This window comes from Chlorocebus sabaeus, chromosome 3, assembly GCF_047675955.1.
Source record: "Chlorocebus sabaeus isolate Y175 chromosome 3, mChlSab1.0.hap1, whole genome shotgun sequence".
In the NCBI taxonomy this organism is placed as follows: domain Eukaryota; kingdom Metazoa; phylum Chordata; class Mammalia; order Primates; family Cercopithecidae; genus Chlorocebus; species Chlorocebus sabaeus.
The window spans coordinates 57,850,168-57,872,936 of record NC_132906.1 but is presented as its reverse complement, the minus strand read 5'-3'; the positions used below and the strand labels follow the sequence as shown (position 1 = coordinate 57,872,936).

At 38.5% G+C, this 22,769-nt stretch overlaps 1 protein-coding gene across 6 annotated transcripts in view; it reads right to left on the bottom strand.

Moving 5' to 3' along the window:
* The window catches only part of LMO7 (LIM domain 7), a 219,327-nt gene that overhangs the window by 105,759 nt on the left and 90,799 nt on the right, over positions 1-22,769 (bottom strand). The gene's annotated exons all lie outside the window — the stretch shown is intronic.

Genomic DNA, 22,769 nt, shown 5'->3' with positions numbered 1-22,769 from the left:
TCTTCAAATACAATTCTCTCAAAGATGCTACAGATCTTCTGTGAATCTTACTGGGGTTCACTCCATTAGACAAAAGTTGCACCCATGAATCTCTTCAATAGTAGCCCTTCTCTAGCTTGGTCTCCTGCTGAGATGACTGGAGGAAAATATCCTTAAGGTTCTTAGAAGCCCTATTGCTTGACTGGACAGATCTGCAAGATACCATCTTGAATCTAAGAACGTAAAGAATTTTACAACCACATCCTCAACTCCTTTTTAGGCCTTATTTTCCTGCAAATGCTCTGAATTTAATCTATGCCTGAAAACCACTTCTCAATTCTAGCATCATTTACTTACTAAAGAGACTGACAATTTTCAAAAGCAGCAACTCCTATTTCTCTCATGTTTGTCACTCTATCCTTCACTTTCTCTTCTCACATTTTACTATAATCCACAAGAAGAATTGAGGCATCACTTCAATACCCTGTAGGTCACCTCACTAGAAGAATGGAATCTCCCCAGTAGATCACTTAGTTAATTGGGTATAATTCCTAGGTACAAGGAAGAGAATATCACAAAGTGAGAATCATTGGGACCATTTTGGAAGCTGACTACCACAAGACTTTTAATAATAAAGAATACAGACCAGTCAAAAATTTAGAATAGAAAAATAAACATTTAGAAATGTTGAGTTTCAGATGCCCAGCTAGTAGTAAGTTAGGTTTGCAGCCCATGAGAAATATTTGATTTTAAAATATGGTTTGGGAGTCTAGCACACATTGGTAGTAGTTGAAATTAGGGATGTCAATGCGCCCTCCTTGCCCTGAAAGCAAAGAGAAAGAAGGATTCACAATCAACCACCAGCATTTAAAGGACAGTTAAAGAAAGAAGAGTCAAGAGAGAAAAATATCTGGCATCCAGATAAATCAGAAGAAAAGCAGAAGAGAATAGCATTATGGAAAACAAGGGAAGAGAATAGCATTATGAAAACAAGGGAAAGAAAACAACAAGAGAGAATCCTCTCAGGAATAGAGAGGCAGATGATGCTATAAGAAAAACTACCCAAACAATTTGAAAATCAAATAAAGTGGATATTTCATGAGCAAAAACTCCAGAAGACTCATGAGTAAATAATAAGTGACAGCGAAGATCAGCTGCTGGCAACAGGGTGAGGGACCACCCAGCATCTGAAAGACCTCCTTGGTCTTTACTCTGCGAGTCTGTCTCCTACTCAAGCCTCCTATCAGTCCTCCCAAAGCTACCACTCCCCTGACCCTCCAGTGTTAGAATGCCTCATCCCTTGAGGGAAAAGGTGGGGAGAGAAGCAGCACTCATTCTTATTCTCTTGACCCCAAATGTAGGGTTACATTCCATCTCCACCCAATATTTTGAGTTTGAAACAAACACAATTATACACTTCAATGGAATCTTAATTCTTCTCTATTTCCATTATAAATCCTGAAAAGAGTGTTATGAGAACAGCATAAGGCCAATATGAATATTCTCACACTGGTGCCAAGGGTAAGACAGGTCTTTGTTAACACCTCACCTTTCAGAGCCTTTCAACCCATTTTCCTTCCAAAAGCATTTATCCAGTAACATATTTTCATGTCATTATAGCACATGTTCTTGCTCTTTTATCAGTAATGTAAGTGCTTGGGAAGAAATGTCAGGACCCAAAGTTGAATTCAGCATTCCTATTTAAGCAAGCTCTTATCAGTCAATATAAGGGCTCTCTCATTTTATTTTGTTATTTTAATTATTTTCCTCCTCATCCCACATTCCCACTCAATTATTTTCCTTCTCATCCCACATTCCCACCCACTCCCATTTCCCTCTATTAAAAAGATGCCTTCCCTCAAGTATATATCTTATATATATCCTAATTAAAAAGATTCCCAAATAAGTATATTACATGTACATGCATGTACATGTACATATCAAAAGGTACAAACAGTTCTGATGTCTGCTGAGAGGTAAATGGATAAACATGTTGTGGTCTGTCCATACAATGGAATAGTATTCAGCCATAAAAAGGAATGAAGTGCTGATATGTGCTACAAAACATTATGGTAAGTGAAAGAAGTCAGTAAACAAAAGTCACATATTCCATTTGCATAAAATATCCAGAATGGATAAATTCAGAGACAAAATGCAGGTTGGTGGTCGCCAGAAGCTGAAAGGAGGAGGAAATGGGGAGAAACCACTTAATGATAAGAGGTTTTACTTTGAAATACTAGAAATGTTTAATGGTTTCACAACATTGTGAATGTAATAGATGCTACTAAATTGTGTACTTTAAAATGGTTTTTCATGGTTTTAATACTTTATGTTATGTGAATTTCACCTCAAATTATTGTTTAATTTTTTAATGTCAGTGGTTTTTGGTTACACAGGTGAACTATATAGTGCTGAAGTCTGGGATTTTAGTGTACCTGTCTCAAATTATTTTTTAAAGATGACTTCTCTAATGTGTTTAAAAATGTAAATGTCTAGTGGTATTAGTTCATTCTCATGCTGCTATAAAGAACTACCCAAGACTGGGTAATTTATAAGAAAAGAGGTTTAATTGACTCACAGTTCCACAGAACTGGAGAGGTCTCAGGAAACTTACAATCATGGTGGAAAGGGAAGCAAACACCTCCTTCTTCACATGGCAGGAGGAAGGAGAAGTGCTGAGCAAACAGGGACGAGCCCCTTATAAAACCATCAGATCTTGTGAGAACTCACTCACTAGCACAAGAATAACATGGCGGAAACCACCCCCATGATTCAATTACCTCCCACCAGGGCCTTCCCATGACACCTGGGGATTATGGGAACTACAATTCAAGATGAGATTTGGGTGAGAACACAGCCAAATCATACCACTAGTCTAGGCAAAGAATTTATGATTGAGACCTCAAAAGCACAGGCAACAAAAACAAGAATAGACAAATGGTACTTAAACTAAAAGGCTTCTACACAGCAAAAGAAATAATCAACAAAGTGAAAAGGTCACCTGTGGAATGGGAGAAAATATTTGCAAATTATATACATCCAAGAGTAGACTGAAATCCAGAATTTATAAGAGACAACAAAAATCCAACTAAACCCATTAAAAAGTGAGCCACGGATATAAACCTTTTTCAATAGAAGACAAATGGCCAGCAAAAACATGAAAAAGTGTTCAACATTACCAATCAGAGAAATGCAAATTAAAAACACTGTATCATTTTACACCAATCAGAATGACTATTATTAAAAGGACAAAATGATAGATGTTGGAGAAAATGCAGAGAAACGGGAATGCTTATATACTGCTGGTGGGAATGTAAATTAGTGCAGTCTCTATGGAAAACAGTGTGGAGATCTGTCAAAGAACTAAAAAATAGAACTACCATATGATCCAGCAATCCCACTACTTGACATCTACCCAGAGAAAAAGAAATCATTATATCAAAGAGATGCCTGCACTTGTATGTTTTCTGCAGCACTATTCACAATAGCAAAGATACGGAATCAACCTAAGTGTCCATCAGTGGAGGACTGGATAAATAAAATGTGGTATACATCCACAATGGAATACTATTCAGCCATTAAAAAATGAAATCATGTCTTTTACACCAATGCGAATGGAACTGGAGGCCATTATCTTAAGCAAAACAACTCAGATGCAGAAAGACAAATACTACATGTTCTCATAAGTGGGAGCCAAGTAATGTATACACATGGAAGTAGAGTGTGACTGATGGAAAACGGGGACTCAGAGCATTGTGGGGATGGGAAGGGGGTAGATGATGGCAGGTTGCTTGGTGGATACAATGTGCAATGTTCCAGGGATGAATGCACTGAAGGCCCTTACTTCACCACAATACAATATATCAAGGTAGCAAAATTGCACTTGCGCCCCCATGAATATAAATTTTTTTAAATGTTCTTTGGCCAGGCGCAGCAGCTCGTGTCTGTAATCCCAGCACTTTGGAAGTCTGAGGCGGGCAGATCACCTGAAGTCAGGAGTTCGAGACCAGCCTGACTAACATGGTGAAACCCTGTCTCTACTAAAACTACAAAAATTAGCCAGGCATAGTGGCAGGTGCCTGTAATCCCAGCTACTCAGGAGGCTGAGGCAGGAGAATCGCTTGAACTTGGGAGGCAGAGGTTGCAGTGAGCCAAGATCACGCCATTGCACTCCAGCCTGGGTGACAGAGGGAGATGCTGTCAATAAATAAAATAAAATAAAATAAAATAAAATGTTCTTTAACAAGTGCTGTTGCATATATATATATATACACACACACACATACAGAGAGAGTGAGTCTAATTTACATAAATGCCATTATGCACCAGATTTCTCTTATACATTGAATCATTTCATTATGTAAAATGTAAATCCTCATGAAAATGTACTACACCACCCTAGGCTCTTACCCTTCCCAAAGTCACTTTCATTTTTACTTGATCAAAAAATATATATTTGATAAAATTTCAAGCATGACAACCTCCAACACGTACAGGGAATACTCTGCATCAGGGAACCTTAATGTAACAATACAGAAATGTCTACTCATAAGATCAAACCAGTTAGACCCACTTCTGCAAAAACTTCCTGAGTACACAGGGTTAAGAGCGATCATCATAAGTAAAAGTGAAAAGACTTTTATAAACAGTGTAAAAATAGAGACAAGGTTAATAAAAGGATTTATTACAAAAGTCCTAAATAAGATCCAAATCCTAACTAATTCTGAAAATGAGTGAATTAGTTCTCAGTGCTATGACCTAAAGGCCTTACAAAGCTTAAACCAAGGCTCCCAGAATGACACCCCTTGGAAGTGTTCCCTGTCACTTAACCAAGTACTCTTGTCATGATTACTTTGGTCTGGTATTCCCAGAAAGGGTTCTTGCCTACTTTAAACAAGTTTTCAATTAAAAAAAAGAGCTGGCCTGGCACAGTGGCTCATGCCTGTAATCCCTGCACTTCAGGAGGCTGAGGTGGGCAGCTCACAAGGTCAGGAGATCAAGACCATCCTGGCTAACACGGTGAAACCCGTCTCTACTAAAAATACAAAAAATTAGCCGGGCGTGGTGGCAGACGCCTGTAGTTCCAGCTACTCAGGAGGCTGAGGCAGGAGAATGGTGTGAACCCGGGAGACGGAGCTTGCAGTGGGCCAAGGTTGCGCCACTGCACTCCAGCCTGGGCGACAGAGAGAAACTCCATCTCAAAAAAAAAAAAAAAAAAAAAGAGCTGAGTACATAGTACATAATGATGCTGATCAATTTACCCTTAAGCCAAGATACTTGGTGACCTCAACTCCTTTCCTATTTATAATCTGGCGAAGTCCCTGCCTCCTCTAACCCTGAAATTGACAATGCCAAAAATGTTAGCAAGTATGTGCCAGCAATCAAGAGATAACTGTTACTGAAGCAGAGAAATTCAGCTAAGTCCATATCTTAGCATTATGATTTATAGACATGGGACCCCAGTCAAAGTCATGAGAGGGAGTCACACAGCCATCCCTCAGATGCAGCTGATGCACGGTCAAAATGGAGGACCACTGACCCAGTCACTTGCTACACAAGGCGTGGCCACAGACCATCAGCATCAGGGTCACCTGGTAGCCTGCTAAAACTTCAGAATCTCTAGCTACACCCCAGACCTACTGAACCACACTCTGCATTTTAAGAAAATCCCTGGTCAGTGGTGGCTCACACCTCTAATCCCAGCACTTTGGGAGGCCAAGGCAGGTCTCAATTCCTTGAGACCAGAAATTAGAGACCAGCCTGGGCAACACAGTCAGACCCTGTCTCTCTACAAAAAAATAAAATTATTATCCAAGTGTGGTGGCACGCACCTGTAGTCCTAGCTACTTGGGAGGCTGAAGTGGGAGTATATAGCTCGAGCTCGGGAGTTTGAGGCTGCAGTGAGCCATTATCGCACCACTGTATTCCAGCCTGGGCAATAAAGCAAGACTCTGTCTCCAAAAAGAAAAAAAAAAAAGGATCCCCCAGGTGAATTGAATTTTTGTGGACAAAAGTTTTTTGGCAATTAAAGTGAGGAAAATGTTTCATCAAATATAACTTAAGACAGTGTTTCTATTTAGTATGCACACAAGTCACCCAGAAATTATGGAGTTTACTATTAGATCACCAAAAGTACTTGAATCTTATTCTTATGCTATATTGTGACCAGTTGTTTTAAAGCAACTTCTAAGTAGCAGGGTGACTAAAATATATCCAAATTTGCACTTTAATTATACTGTTTCTATTAAGAAAGCAGTTGTGTGTGCTTTGATGTGCTAGCACTGGTTTTTTTTTAATCTATTATTTTGGATAATCATCGCTTTTTATGGTATAGCTAATAATGGCATAGCTAATAATAAATGTATTTTGCCAAGTAACACCTACATTTCATGACTATAATATATAGGCAAACACTCAGAGATCCAATTTCAATAGTTATTTGTGAAGAAAATAAGCAGTCAGTCTCAGCCATTTTGTGAAATTTTTCCTTGGGGAACAAATTTCTCTCCAAAAAAAAAAAAAGGTGGGGGTGAGGGCTCAGCCATTTGCTGATAACGAAGGAACTAAGGACAAGGAGAGCCGTAAAGTTTAGTAACATGTGAAAGTAAAAATAGGAACCAACTAGGAGAGCTTAAAGGAATTGCCAAGAGACACTGTGGGCCCAAGGGATTATGTAGGATAACAATGCCAGCACCATTTGGCAGAGCTGGAGCAACAGCCAAACCAACGAGGCAGAGCTCAGCTGGCAAGTTAGGGCAGCATCAGGTCAGGGAGGGCTGAGCATTCTGGTAAAGGCTAGTTGAAATGCTTCAGCCACTTGGGTTACAATTAACTACATAAAGCAATAACAGGTTGTGGCAAACTGCAGTATGAATTAAGTGACAGTCTTGCACATGATTCATCAAATTAAACTTTACATCAAAAATGAGATAATTCTAAAACTCACCTACTCTTTTCTCCCAAAGTGCTGAAATAGATGCTTAAGTTCCATTCTCAAGTTATCCATGTTCCAAAGCAAAACAAATAAGTAATTAAGAAAAAATGTCACTGTGACTCTAAAATGCATATTTTATGAAGCACTAACACGTATTTAACAAGGAACACTACATGGTAAAACTGTAAAGCTGGCTAGAAATTGGGGCATCTTTAGTGCAACCTTTCCCAATGATCTTTAGCATCACTTATATAGATAATGAGTCTAGATCATCACCTTTTGTTTAAGAATTTCCAGCCCCAGGGACTCACTGCTTTATGAGGCTGATTCACTTTTAATCCAGCACTTTGGGAGGCTTAGGCAGGAGGATTGCTTGAGTCCAGGAGTTCCAGACCAGCCTGGGCAATATAGTGAGACCTCATCTCTACAAAAACCTTAAAAAATTAGCAGGGGGCCAGTGCCTGTAGTCCCAGCTACTCCGGAGGCTGAGATGGGAGGATCATTTGGAGCCCAGGAGGAGGAGGAGATTGCAATGAGCCAAGATCGTGCCACTGCTCTCCAGCCTGGATGACAGAACCAGAACCAGACCCTATCTCAAAAAAAAAAAAAAAAAAGAAAGAAAGAAAAAAGAAAGTCTAAAGACTCCCTCACTGTAACTGTAAAACACTGATCCTAAATCTGCCTACCTAGTAATGCAAACTAAATCTCATCTTCCTCCTGTGACAGCCCCTTGCCTACTTAGACAATTCTCTTGCCTCATACGCCAACCTCACATCTTCTCTTTAGATCCCCCTTGTTTCCTCAACATCCATTGTCCCTCATGTGACATTTTCCAGTTATTCCCAACTGACCCTCCCCTTAATAGCTAATTTTCCTACGCTAATATTTACTGAGTTCTTATGATATGCCAGGTAACATACTGAACCACTTTATGTTAATTATCTTATTCAAATTCTTACCAAAAAACGCTGTGAAGTCTTATTATCATTCCCACTTCACACATGAGGAAACTGAGGTGTAAGGGGTTATGTGACTTGCCCAAGGTCATACATTAGGTTGTGGAGCTGGGATTCAAATCCAGCAGTTACATTACTGAATCTGTGCTCTTAACCACTGTATTAGTCTCCTATTACTGCCACAACAAATTGCCACCATTCAGTTGTTTAAAACAACGCAATTTTATTACCTTACAGTTCTGGAGGTCAGAAGTCCAAAATCAGTCTGACTGACTTAAAATCAAGGTGCCCTTGGGACTATGTTCCTTCTGCTACACCTTTTAGGAGAGAATCCAGTTCCTCGCCTTTTCCAGCTTCCAGAAGCCACCTGCATTTCTTGGCTCATAACCCCTGTTCCCCCATCTTCAAAGTCAGCAGCCTCATGTAATCTGCCAAGTAACACCTACATTTTATGACTACAATATATAGGTAAATACTCAGAGATGCAACTCAAGGTGCCCACCCAGCTCTCCTAGTTGGTCGCTATACATGAGGCTCCCTCACCCAGCCATCTGTCTGGTCGTCTCTCTCCTCGTTTCCTCTTCCTCTTACAGGGATGTTCGGAATTACACAGAGCCCACCTGGATCCTGCAGGCTACGCTCCTCATCTCAGGATCAACTGATTAGCAACCGCAATCCCATCTGCAACCTAATTCTTCCTTGCCTTGTAACATATTCACTATTTCCATGGATTACAACATGAACATCCTTGGGGGCCATTATTCCACCTACCACAACTGCCATGCCACCTTAAAGACATGTACCTGTGGGTTATGTCCTCCTCCCTGGAATGAAGCACCTGTAACTCAAATACTGGACGCCAGGTGTGGCTAAACATCACTCGGAGGCTCACTGATAATGCTCATCTCATGTGAGTAATAGTGTAATTGTGAGAGTTTAGTGAGGAAAAAAAGATAAAATGTGATTGGCAGTTTCTAGCATACTAGAAAGTGGATAGAATTCTAGTAAGTGGATAGAATTCCCCTAACTTCTCTTGTTACAGGCTATGGGTGCTTTTCATTGTAGCATCTGTATTAGGCCATCAGCTGAGATCATGTGTGGCAGCAATAGCCTGGTGACACCAACATCACTGTTCACAGGAAGATGACCTGTGAGCTTTAATGAACCATGGGCTAGTCAAATTTAGAAGAAAAGTAAGTTGGATCTAGAGAAGAATCTAAATTGTAAACCCTGTGATGGTGTCAGTGAGGTGCCATGGATAAAGGCTTAAAATGCATGATTAAGTTTGGAGACAATATAAAACCAACTCACATGACTGATTTTTGTTCCAACTAAAATGTCATTGAAATTTATCCCTCATAAATATTCTTTTGGAGACTTAGGCCAATCCAGATCATTTTTTAGTCCGGATTTTCGTATCTAAGACACTAGCTACACTTTTTTGCTTCAACACATACAAACTGGACTAAGTATGTTTGCAAAGTTTTCACCCCATCTTTTTTTTTTTTTTTTTAATGTAAACAGGGCAAGCACAAAGTCCTAAGGCCAACTACCAGAAACCTCACTTGAAGTTTACATGGATTTAAATATTTTGGCTTCTTGAAATTGAGCATGTTTATTCAACTATTTAAGATTTCACCTACAGAAAATATTATCTGGTCCACTTTTTCTCATCTTGACAATACTGAGGCCATGATGACAGGTACCTTGTAGGAATTTTAAAAAGATGCTTAAAGGGAGAAAACTGGTAATAACCATGAATAAAATACAAATAAATAAAATGAACATAATGTCAGGGAGATGACAAGAGACCAAGGAAGCCAGAAACTCCCGTCTACAGGACATCCCATATAATGGTCACTTTAGGGGAATGCAGGCCATTGTTGGCAGATCCATCAATACAAGCCAGATGCAAGGATTGCATCAAAAATCTCAGTATAAATAGAGGTTGGCTCAAATTTTAAAAACAAAAACTGTACAAGATGAACAAAACCCACCCATGGGCCATTCCACCACCTCTAGAGGGTCTCCCACACTCTCCATGGGGACAGGTCCATTGATCTGTTGCTTTAGAGCATTTTGTTTCTGGTATACAAGGCTGGCTTCTAGTGATTACCCCATTTCTTAAAAATCACAAACTATCCCTTTTACCATCTTTTCCATGATGCTGCCAGGGAACAACATTTAAAATCCACATCACTCTTCTTATATATATATTTACCAATTAGTGATCTACTGCAACTTGCTTCATCCTCTACAGATTCTCTCTTGATTTTCCCCTCCCCCCACCAACCTTCTGTCTCATATTTATTAACTCAATAAACTACTGGTGCAAAAGCCCCTCAATTCCCTCTCAATTCATTAGCAACTCCTATACACTCTTCCATCAAAACATGTGGAAAATTTGACCTCTTCTCAGTAACACATAGAGAGACCCTTGTTGCTACCATTCCCTCCTGCCTGGACTACTGTCTTTGTCTGGTTCTCTGGAGAAAGAGGATCAACAGGATGTATATTGAAAGAGATTTATTATAAGGAATCACGGAAGCAGAGAAGTCCCAAAATCTGCAGTCAGCTGATGAGCTGATGGTATAGTTTACTCTCTAAGGCTGCAAGCCTCCTCTAAGAACCAGGAGAGCTAATGGAATGATATGAGTTCCTGTCTGAAAAGCAGCAGGCTCTACACTTAAGAGCTAATGTTTCAGTTCAAACTCCAGCAGTCAGGCAGAAGAGTTCTCTATTGCTAGCAGGAGGGTTCGCCTTTTTTTCTAGTCCGGCCTTCCATGACTAGATGAGGCCCATTCACAGTAGGGACAGCAATCTGCTTAACTCAGATTACTAATCTCATACAATAACAGCCCCAAAAACACACCTGGAATAATGACTGAACAAATATATCTGGGCACCCTATGGTCCAGTCAAGTTGACACATATGATTAATCATTATAACCAATGAAATTGTTCAACTGGCTTTCCTTCATCTTCTTGATTTCTTTCAGTTTATTTTTTTAGATAGCAACCGCTAATTTTGTATTATTCTTAACAGTTTTCAGATAAAACTCACATACCATATAATTCACCCATTTGTGTACAATTCAACGTTTTTAGTACATCAACACAAATATGTGCATCCTTCGTCACAGGCAACCAACGACCTAACAACAGATTGTTCTCAAAAGCCCCCAATACTTTAAGTAAAATGTAGCCTACCCAACAAAGCCCATGATGCTTTAACGGCCTCACTTGACTACTTCTCATTCTGTTCAGACCCTCAGGACTCTCCTTGCTGATTCCCTCTTTGTTCCTCTGTCTGGAAACCTCCCACCCACCCCACCAGGGCCCAATCCAGGCTCCTGATCAAATGTCAACTCAGAAAGATGTCCATGAGCCCTTGTCTAAAATGCTTCTCATACAAACACTCAATCATTCTTTATTCACATTGTTTTTTCAATGTAACTATTGGTAACTGATAAGGTATTATATATTTTTTCACTGTAATTTTTGGCACCTGGAGCTGATATGCCATTTCATCACCTCTGGCACTTCTCCTGCACTCTCCCCGGGAACCAGCACATGGATCTGTTGCTTTAGAGCATAGTGCTTCTTGTCGACAAGGCTGTGCTCCCTGCAACCCCCTACTCCACAGCATGTCAGCCCCATGAGAGAGAAATATTCTGTCTCTTTCACAGCTGTGACTCTGCCTTGTTTATAGCTGTGTCCCAAGTTCCTGAAACAGTGTCTGACACATAGTAGGGGTTCAATAAGTCTTTTTAGGATGAGAAGCAGTCATGGGCCTAAAATAAAGTGGGTGACCAGTACCTTCATACCAGTTTTACACCTTGGATTCCATTTCCTGTCAACTTTATTTGCTCTTCCCTTTCCAATTTCTACATAATGAAAGGTACCTAGGGGAGACATTCCAAGTTTATCTGAACTGAACGAAACTGTCATGTATGATATAATCCTACCTGAATACTGAAACAATTATTTTTACCTTTACAAGTTAATTACAGTGTTGCTTTAGCAATTCTAATTCATTAACATTTAAAAAAAAGTTGCCCTCAAGGCTGAAACTTGGCAAGTAAATGTTCATCTTAGATTTAAAAGCAGGCAGGTTTTGAAACTCCAGGAAGTGTTCTTAAACTTGTGCCAACGTTATGACTAAGAGATTATGGCTAGAAATAAAATAGCAGTTTCTTCATATGCAGTGCACATCAAGAGAGTATTGGAAACAACTACAATGTTGACCCGAAATTGTTAAGTTTTCTTTCTGGGTGACACTGACCTTTAATTGGGAATGGAAGAGATGCAGGCAGACAAGGAGACTCAAGAAAATTTCCAAAGAATACATTATAAATAACTCTACCATAATGAACTTATTTACATGCCATTTACATGACGGTGTTAAGACATTCAGATATTCACCATCAAGTGTTTGTTATCTTGAAGACAGCAATGCGCAATCTTCAGTTTATTCATATTGGATAACCTCAAACTGTCAAACCACAGGTGGTGATCCATAGAAGTTCCAGTAAAATAGACATTACAAAAAATGACTAAAATTAATATACAACCTTGAAAAATGTCATTTTTTTAGTGTGTTTTTGTGGGGTTTTTGTTCTTTTTTTAACTTGTAAGTTCAGGGGTACATGTGCAGGTATGTTATACAGGTAAATTCACGTCATGGGGGTTTGTTGTACAGATTATTTCATCGCCCAGTACTAAACCTAGCACCCATTTGTTATTTTTCCTGATCCTCTCCCTCCTCCCACCCTGCACTCTCATGTAGGCCTTGGTGCCTGTTGTTCTCCTCTGTGTCCATGTGTTCTCATCATTTAGCTCCCACTTATATGTGAGAATATATGGTATTTGGTTTTCTTTTCTTGCATTAGTTTGCTAAGGATAATGGCCTCCAGCTCCACTTATGTCCCTGCAAAGGACATGATCTTATTCTTTTTTATGACTGCATAGTATTCTATGCTACATATGTACCACATTTTCTTTTTCCAGTCTACCATTGATGGTCATTTAGGTTGATTCCAAGTCTTTGCTACTGTGAATAGTGCAGCAATGAACATAAATGTGCATGCGTCTTTATGATAAGAATGATTTGCATATATACCCAGTAATGGGATTTCTGGGTCAAATGGTAGTTCTATTTTTAGCTCTTTGAGTAAACACCACACAGCTTCCCACAGTGGTTGAACTAATTTACACTCCCACCAACAGTTCATTTTTCTCCACAACCTCACCAGCACCTGTTATTTTTTGACTTTTTAGTAGTAGCCATTCTGTTGTGCAATGATATCTCATTGTGGTTTTGATTTGCATTTCTCTAATGATTAGTGATGTTGAGCTTTTTTTCATATGCCTATTGGTTGCAGATATGTCTTCTTTTGAAAAGTATCTGCTCGTGTCCTTTGCACACTTTTTAGTGAGGTTTTTTCTCGTACATTTAAGTTCCTATGGATGCTGAATATTAGACCTTTGTCAGATACAGTTTGCAAAAATTTTCTCCCATTCTGTAGGTTGTCTGTTTACTCTGTTAACAGTCCTTTTGCTGTGCAGAAGTTCTTTAGGTTGATTACATCCCATTTGTCAATTTTTGCTTTTGTTGCGATTGCTTTTGGCATCTTTGTCATGAAGTTTTTGCTTATGCCTATGTCCAGAATGTTATTGCCTAGGTTGTCTTTCATGGTTTTTATAGTTTGTGGTTCTACATTTAAGTCTTTAATCCATCTTGAGTTAATTTTTGTATATGGTACAAGGAAAAGTTTCACTTTCAATCTTCTGCGTATGGCTAGCCAGTTATACCAGCACTATTTATTGAATAGGGAGTCCTTTCCTCATTGTTTGTTTTTGTCAGCTTTGTCAAAGATCAGATGGTTGTAGGTGTGCAACCTTATTTCTGAGCCCTCTATTCTGTTCCATTGGTCTATGTGTCTGTTTTTGTGCCAGTAACATGCTGTTTTGGCTACTGTTGCCCTGTAGTATAGTTTGAAGTCAGGTAGTATGAGGCCTCCAGCTTTGTTCTTTTTGCTTAGAATTACCCTAGCTATTCAGGCTTTTTTGGTTTCACATTAAAAAATATTTTTCCAGTTCTGTGAAGAATGTCATTGGTAGTTTGACAGGAATAGCATTGAATCTATAATTTGCTTTGGGCAGTGTGGCTATATTAATGATTTTGATTCTAATTCATGAACATGAAATGTTTTTCCGCTTATTTGTGTCATCTCTGATTTCTCTCTGATTTCTCTAAGCAGTTTTGTAGCTCTCATTGTACAGGTCTTTCACTTCCCTGGTTAGCTGTATTCCTACATATTTTATTCTTTTTGTGGCAATTGTGAATGGGACGGCATTCCTAACTTGGCTCCAGGCATGACTGTAGTTAATGTATAGGAATGCTAGATTTTTGTACATTGATTTTGTATCTTGAAACTTAGCTGAAGTTGTTTACCAGCTTAAGGAGCTTTGGGGCCGAGACTATGCAGTCTTCTAGTTATAGAATCAAGTCGTCTGCAAACAAGGATAGTTTGACTTCCTCTCTTTCTATTTGGATGTCACTTATTTCTCTTGACTGATTGCTCTGGCCAAGACTTCCAATACTATGTTGAGTAGGAGTAGTAAGAGAGGGTATCCTGGTCTTGTACCAATCTTCAAGGGCAATGCTTTCAGCTTTTGCCCATTCAGTATGTCATCTCTGGGTTTGGCACAGATGGCTCTTATTATTTTGAGGTATATTTCTTCTCTACGTAGTTTATGGAGAGTTTTAACATGAAGGGAGGTGGAATTTTATCAAAAGACTCTTCCGCATCTATTGAGATAATCATGTGGGTTTTTGCCTTTAGTTCTGTTTATGTGATGAATTACATTTATTGATTTGCATATGTTGAACGAACCTTGTATCCCAGCAATAAAGCCTACTTGATCATGGTAGATAAGCTATTTGATGTGCTGCTGGATTCAGTTTGCCAGTGTTTTGTTGAGGATTTTTTCATCGATGTTCATCAAGGACACTGGCCAGAAGTTTCCTTTTGAAAACATCATTTCCAATGTGTAAACTGACCTTATTCTTAGTAAATGGCTAAGTTTCATGCTATAAATTCTTACACAGGTAGAATAATACATTGATAATGGTAATACTGTAGTAGTCTCCCATGTCTTTATTTACAAGAAAAAAAAAATTCCATGTTTTTGTTATTGGTGTTTTGTTTTTAAGGAAATTGATGAGATTGACAAAGTAGTAAAATAAGAACATTTAAATGTTAGTGTTTGAGGCATTATGTCAGAACTTGTGACAGTGGCTTACCCTCCCTTTGAAATAAAACTATTTATTCAATATAGTTTTGATAAAGAGACCACAATTTAGCAGTTTTAATCAAGTTTATTGATATCCTTTAACATTTACTGTCTCTATTAGGAAATGAAAGAAAAAGTTAAAAATCAAGTATCTTTTAACTCAATGAAACACCAAGGTCTGATGCAAAAGGTATAAAATTGCTCCAATACCCTGATAGGTGAAAAATAAATAAAAGTTAAAGAGAATGATAATTTACAGAAATATACAGACTTCAATATTTATCTAATGTACCAAAAAACAAAAGTAGACTTGAGGCAGAAGTTGTGCCAGACCCATGCTATAGGAGGGGACCTTCAATGTTGCCCCTCCACACCCTCCTTAAGCTGCAGAGGCTGTTTACATCCATCTGATGATGGAGGTCATGACAGCCAGAATCAGCTCTGTACCAATGCTGCTGTTAGTGACTAGGCAAGTAAGCAGGCAAGGATGAGGGAGTCACACAGAATTCACCCAGTGGAAGCCTTTCTTAAATTTTCCAGGTAGATACTCTCCTCAAACAAATCTACAAAAATTTTCTAGGTAGATACTCTCCTCAAACAAATCTACAAACTCAGCAATAAAATTCCAGAAGAGAAAATAGGCACTAATGATCTTACCTTTAAGTGGTTTTTTTAAACTAGATCTAGAATACCACCTTCCTGTCTCTTCCCATGTTGTTGCTTATATCAGTGTTTTGCTTTTTAAATTTACTTTATTTATTGAAAGAGATGAGGTCTCACTCTGTCAGCCAGGTTGGAGTGCAGTGACTCAATCATAGCTCATTGTACCCTCGAACTGCTGGGCTCAAGCAATCCTCCTGCCTTGACAAAACTTGGGTAGAAACATTTAAATTGTACAGCAGATTCCTCAGGTGAATTTTCTATTGCTGCTGGAAAGGAACAACCTGATGTGTCAGCAGTGACCTCCACATAGAGCAGGTCACAATATTTTGCCGTGGGAGAGTGAGGGGAAGTGTGTAGTAGAGTAAAGATGAAAGAGTCAGAAGTAATTTCACACGAACAATGTACAAGAATATTAGCCATTAAAAACCTTCCAGAAAATAGTAGTAAGAAGGGATGCACAGACTTGCCTTTTATTTCTTATTTCCCTTGCCATTATGAAGTGAAGGGAAACAAACACATCCAACATCTTAAGCTAGCTGGCATCATTGCCCATTTCCTGCTTTCTACAGCACTCCTGAATGAGGAGACAATCTTCCCAACCTCTGCCTTACCCATTCTACTCCTGAAAGTAATCTGAACGATGCTCAATTCAGCACAATTTTTTTATGCAAACGTGAATATACTGAGGATTTTCCCACTGAGCACACTGATTGACAGACATTCAAAGGAATGATTCAAACAAAATTTTCTGGTATATCTTTGCTTTACAAAGGGAAATTAAAATGGAAAGCATGAGTAGGTAATCAAATCTAAAGTCAGTCAGCCAAAGAGCCTGTGTAAAGGGCAGTGCTTAATTTCTTAATTCTTTAGCTCAGTGGTTCTCAATCAGGGATGATTTTATCCCATGGGAGTCACTGGCAATGTCAGGAGATATTTTTAACTGTCACAAATGGGGGAATGGCATCTAGTGAGCAGAGGCCAGGGATGCTGCTCAACATTCCACTACGCACATGACAGACCTCCACGACAAAGAATTATTTGGCCAAAGTGTCAACAGTGCCAAGGTTGAGAAACCTTGCTTTAGCTAAATGCAAATAAATCATGAGGGGTCCAGCTGACTATAGGTCTTGGGGTTAATGACTTCCCTGATGTTTTCTACACATTCTATATTTTGTGCACACTAACATATCAGATGGTAAACATTATTCTGGTTCAATAGCTCTTTTTACCATCAGGATATCTCACCTGTTTTTCAAGGTTTTGTTTTGAGATTGGGTTTTTAAAAAAATCCCAAATAAAATTTTGGTTTTGAGTTTCAGTGATTTGAACATACCCACATTTAACACCAGCAAATTTTTTGGAAGGCTCAAACTCTTGGGTTAGATTTTAAAACATGGCTTTGTGAAGAACAGAAAGAAGAGATAGAGAACATGTATTTCTTTATAAAATTAAACTCAGCCAATTGAGAAAAGCCCTATCTCTATAAGAAAAAATCTAGGAAAACATGGCTACTGTCCTCCCAAAGAAAAAATAATTACATGAATGTTTCAAGTAAAGCATTCAATATATTTCTAAACCATCTAAACATCTCTCTCTGTACTGCCATTGCTCAAGGGATATCTTCTATGGTTTTCCCACAGGTCCACATGCAAAAGGTAAATCCATTGCCCTGACCCCAAAGCTAAATACACATGGTAGCTGAGGTTACTTGGATGAAAAGCATACCTACAGCAAAGGGTGTAAGAAAGGAGTAATGGAAGATGGGGTGTGGAACACCATAACAACTCAGCTAAAACCCTTACACAGAAATTTTTACTATATTTGAACTGCCTTGGTGTATCTACCTTACACAAACCTCCTTCACAGTACCCACCTCAACCTGAACTGAATGAACAAAAAAACCCCAACACTCCTGACCACAGTTCATTTGGCCAAGATGACTATCTTCTTATGGAATTCATCCACAGGCTGGCTAGTGACCTGGGATATTTGTAGCCTTCAAAGAAAAGGAATCCATTCAGATTCCTCTTTGAGAACCTCAACTAAGAGACACCAAAGAAATTCTGCTGGAAATGGGGAAAACTGGGTGAAGGGTACAGAGGATCTTTTTTACTGGTTTTTGCAGTTTTCTGTGAATCTTTATTTATTTCAAAGTAAAAGGTTTTGTTTTTTTAAAAAAGGTATTAACTAAAACATGTACCTATCTGTACTAATTTCCTAGAGCTGTATTTGGTACTTTGTTCATTTTGGTACAAAGTACCAAAAAACCAGGTGGCTTAAAATAACAAAGATTTTTTATCTTACAGTTCTGGATGCTAGAAGTCCAAAATTAAGGTGTTAGCAAAGCCACGCTCCCTATGAAATCTATGATTGGCCAGCAATCGTAGGTGTTCTCCGGCTTGTAGATGCATCACTCCAATCCTGTCTTCATATGGCATTCTTCCTGTGTGTCTGTGTCTTCACAGGCCATCCTTTTAGAAGAACACCAATCATATTAGATTAGGGGTCCTCCTTACCCCAGTATGAGCTCATTATAACTAGTTATATCATCTCCAACAACTCTATTCCCAAATAAGGTCACATTCTAAGGCACTGGGGTTTAGGACTTCAACATATTTATTTTTCGGGTGGGAGGCACAATTCAACCTATAGCACTATCCCATCAAAGACCTAGTTCTAGAATCTATTATTTTTCACAATGGAAATCTTGTTCATTCATTTCTTTAAAAAATCTTTGATCTCCTATATGTATCAGTCACTATACTAGATGCTGTGAACACAAAAATGACTAGTTTGACAAGTCTGGCTCAGATTATTTATTCTTCTGGAAGTGTCAACGAAGTCTTCTAACATCCTCCTCCTCAAGGAATCCTTAGAGGTCAGTCTTCATAGTTCCCCTACAACTGCTCATGGACATGCAACAAATGTCACAGTCCACTGTAATGCTCTGTGGCACATTTATTATGTGGTGCTTTCTTGCTTGTTTACTAATTTATTTGCCTTGTCTCCCCTCTTTAACTAGAATGTAAACTCTTTGAGGTCATGGTTTGTGACTTCATTGTTCCTTTGATACACACCTATAAACTAGAAAAATCTTCAACCTAGTAAGCACTCAATTATTTATTTAAAAAATGAACATTCTTTGACTGTCTGCATGTCAGACTACCTGTATATTTAGTCCTCATAACAACCCTTCCCAGGCATCTGCTGGAGCCCTAATTCATACTTGGAATTAAGGCTTTGAAAAGTTTTACTATAACCATCCTGACAAACAGGCATCACAAGGAGTCAAGTGAGGCATGATGACAACTTCAAACCAATTGGGCTTAGCCCAGTTCTGCAGCTGTGGTCACTTTTATGCTCCTACAGCCAATCAAAAATGCTCAGTGTCCTGTATTCAAAAAATATTCCTATTTAATACACCAGAAATACAGTCCACTTTAACTTCTAAAGATAAAATCCAAACTAGATATAATTTCTGATGCTTGAAATAGAAACACTTGGAGAGATCCTTGAATTTAAAAATAAAATACACTTGTGCTTTCACGTAATCATACAATCAGAAAATTGAATAAAACCTCCACCGGCCAACAACAACAAACCACTACAATTTGAGCATTCCAAATATGAAGGGTGTTTGAGATCAAAGTCTAATTTGCATTAAAATGCATGTAATTGATCCAAGAAATGACAATTTTAAATTAAAGCAATAAGCTATTTAATTCAAACCATTTGAAAAAATATTTTCAATACTATTGAAACTTACTATTAAAAGCATATTATATAAAAATAAGATATTTTATAAGTCATTTTTATATAAAGCTTATTTGTTTTATTAAACTGAATATTTCCTCCTACAAAGTGCAGTGGCTCACGCCTGTAATTCCAGCACTTTGGGAGGCCGGGGTGGGCAAATCCCGAGGTCAGGAGATAGAGACCATCCAGTCCAATGTGGTGAAACCCCGTCCCTACTGAAAAAAAAATAAGCAACTTGAGCAAAGCCTCAGGATACAAAATCGATGTGCAAAAATCACAAGAATTCTTATACACCAGTAACAGACAAACGGACAGTGAAATCATGAATTAACTCCCATTCACAATTGCTTCAAAGAGAATAAAATACCTAGGAATCCAACTTACAAGGGATGTGAAGGACCTCTTCAAGGAGAACTACAAACCACTGCTCAGTGAAATAAAAGAGGACACAAACAAATGGAAGAACATACCATGCTCATGGATAGGAAGAATCAATATCGTGAAAATGGCCATACTGCCCAAGGTTATTTATAGATTCAATGCCATTCCCATCAAGCTACCAATGACTTTCTTCACAGAATTGGAAAAAACTGCTTTAAAGTTCATATGGAACCAAAAAAGAGCCCTCATTGCCAAGACAATCCTAAGTCAAAAGAACAAAGCTGGAGGCATCACGCCACCTGACTTCAAACTATACTACAAGGCTACAGTAACCAAAACAGCATGGTACTGGTACCAAAACAGAGATATAGACCAATGGAACAGAACAGAGTCCTCAGAAATAATACCACACATCTACAGCCATCTGATCTTTGACAAATCCGAGAAAAACAAGAAATGGGGAAAGGATTCCCTATTTAGTAAATAGCGCTGGGAAAATTGGCTAGCCATAAGTAGAAAGCTGAAACTGGATACTTTCCTTACTCCTTATACGAAAATTAATTCAAGATGGATTAGAGACTTAAATGTTAGACCTAAAATCATAAAAACCCTAGAAAAAAGCCTAGGTAATACCATTCAGGACATAGGCATGGGCAAGGACTTCATGTCTAAAACACCAAAAGCAATGGCAACAAAAGCCGGAATTGACAAATGGGATCTAATTAAACTAAAGAGCTTCTGCACAGCAAAAGAAACTACCATCAGAGTGAACAGGCAACCTACAGAATGGGAGAAAATTTTTGCAATCTACTCATCTGACAAAGGGCTAATATCCAGAACCTATAAAGAACTCAATCAAATTTATGAGAAAAAAAAACAACCCCATCAAAAAGTGGGCAAAGGATATGAATAGACACTTCTCAAAAGAAGATATTCATACAGCCAACAGACACATGAAAAAATGCTCATCATCACTGGCCATCAGAGAAATGTACATCAAAATCACAATGAGATACCATCTCACACCAGTTAGAATGGCAATCATTAAAAAATCAGGAAACAACAGGTGCTGGAGAGGATGTGGAGAAATAGGAACACTTTTACACTGTTGGTGGGACTATAAACTAGTTCAACCATTGTGGAAAACAGTATGGCGATTCCTCAAGGATCTAGAACTAGAAATACTATTTGACCCAGTCATCCCATTACTGGGGATATACCCAAAGGATTATAAGTCATGCTGCTATAAAGACACATGCACACATATGTTTACTGCGGCACTATTCACAATAGCAAAGACTTGGAATCAACCCAAATGTCCATCAGTGACAGACTGGATTAAGAAAATGTGGCACATATACACCATGGAATACCATGCAGCCATAAAAAAGGATGAATTCGTGTCCTTTGTAGGGACATGGATGCAACTGGAAACCAACATTCTCAGCAAACTATCACAAGAACAGAAAACCAAATACCGCATGTTCTCACTCATAGGTGGGAATTGAACAATGAGATCACCTGGACACAGGAAGGGGAGCATCACACACCAGGTCCTATTGTGGGGAGGGGTGGTGGCGAGGGATAGCATTAGGAGATATACCTAATGTCAATGACGAGTTAATGGGTGCAGCACACCAACATGGCACATGTATACATATGTAACAAACCTGCACGTTGTGCACATGTACCCTAGAACTTAAAGTATAATGAAAAAAAAAAAAAGAAAAGAAGTAATAAAGATCAGAGCATAACTAAATAAAATAATGACTAAAAAATGCAAAAGACTAATGAAAAAAATATTTAAAAAAAAAATTAGCTGGGCGTGCTGGCATGAGCCTGTAGTCCCAGCTACTTGGGAGGCTGAAGCAGGGGAATCGCTTGAACCCAGAAGGCAGAGTTTTCAGGGAGCCAAGATTGCCCCACTGCACTCCAGCCTAGCGACAGAGTAAAACTCCATCTCAAAAAAATTTTAAAAAGACTTCAAAAACTAAATTTTTTTCATTTTATTCCTTAAATAACAAACCTCTTCTGACTCACTGTATTACCAGTAGAAAATTGTGTGTGTGTGTGTGTGTGTGTGTGTGTGTGTGTGTGTGTACATAGACACACAGAACCCACCAATCTTAGGTGTTGCCCCATTTTTGGAAAGGGCTCACAAGCTCCAGGGTCCTACAAACCTCCCCTCTCCTCCTGAAGTGGGGGTAAGTGGGGTGGGACAAATAGAATCATGGCATGAGAATGATTTTTAGAAAAGTACAGGATAAAAGTTGGGTAGAAATATTTAAATTGTACAGCTCTATGTGTATGTATATACATATATATACACACACACACACATATATATACATAATATTTTTAACCTAACCAAATTTGAAACCAATAAAATTATTAGGTCAGCTGCCTATTAATGATAGATATAGAATGGAGGCAACTTGGTAGGAAGGAAGGAATTAATATTTGAGCCCAGCTGCTCTGGGAATTTTATGTATATTTTATTTTGAAATAAAATTATTAACAATTTTTCATTCCTTCTCTCCTAGACAGATATTTTCTGAGGAACACTCTGCAACCAACACCCCTATCAAGAATTTAATGACATTTTTGTAACTTCTGCAAATCCAGAAATGTTGGTATTGCTAACTTTAATTACTCATGCCTTTAACATCTGTAAACACATGAATGGTCAAACAGAAATTTCCTGAATGCATTATAAACAGCATGAATAGTCTAAAAATAGTAAGGTTTGTGTTTACGTTCCAATTATTAGCTATCTTAAACTTCAGAGTTCTCTGAAGTTG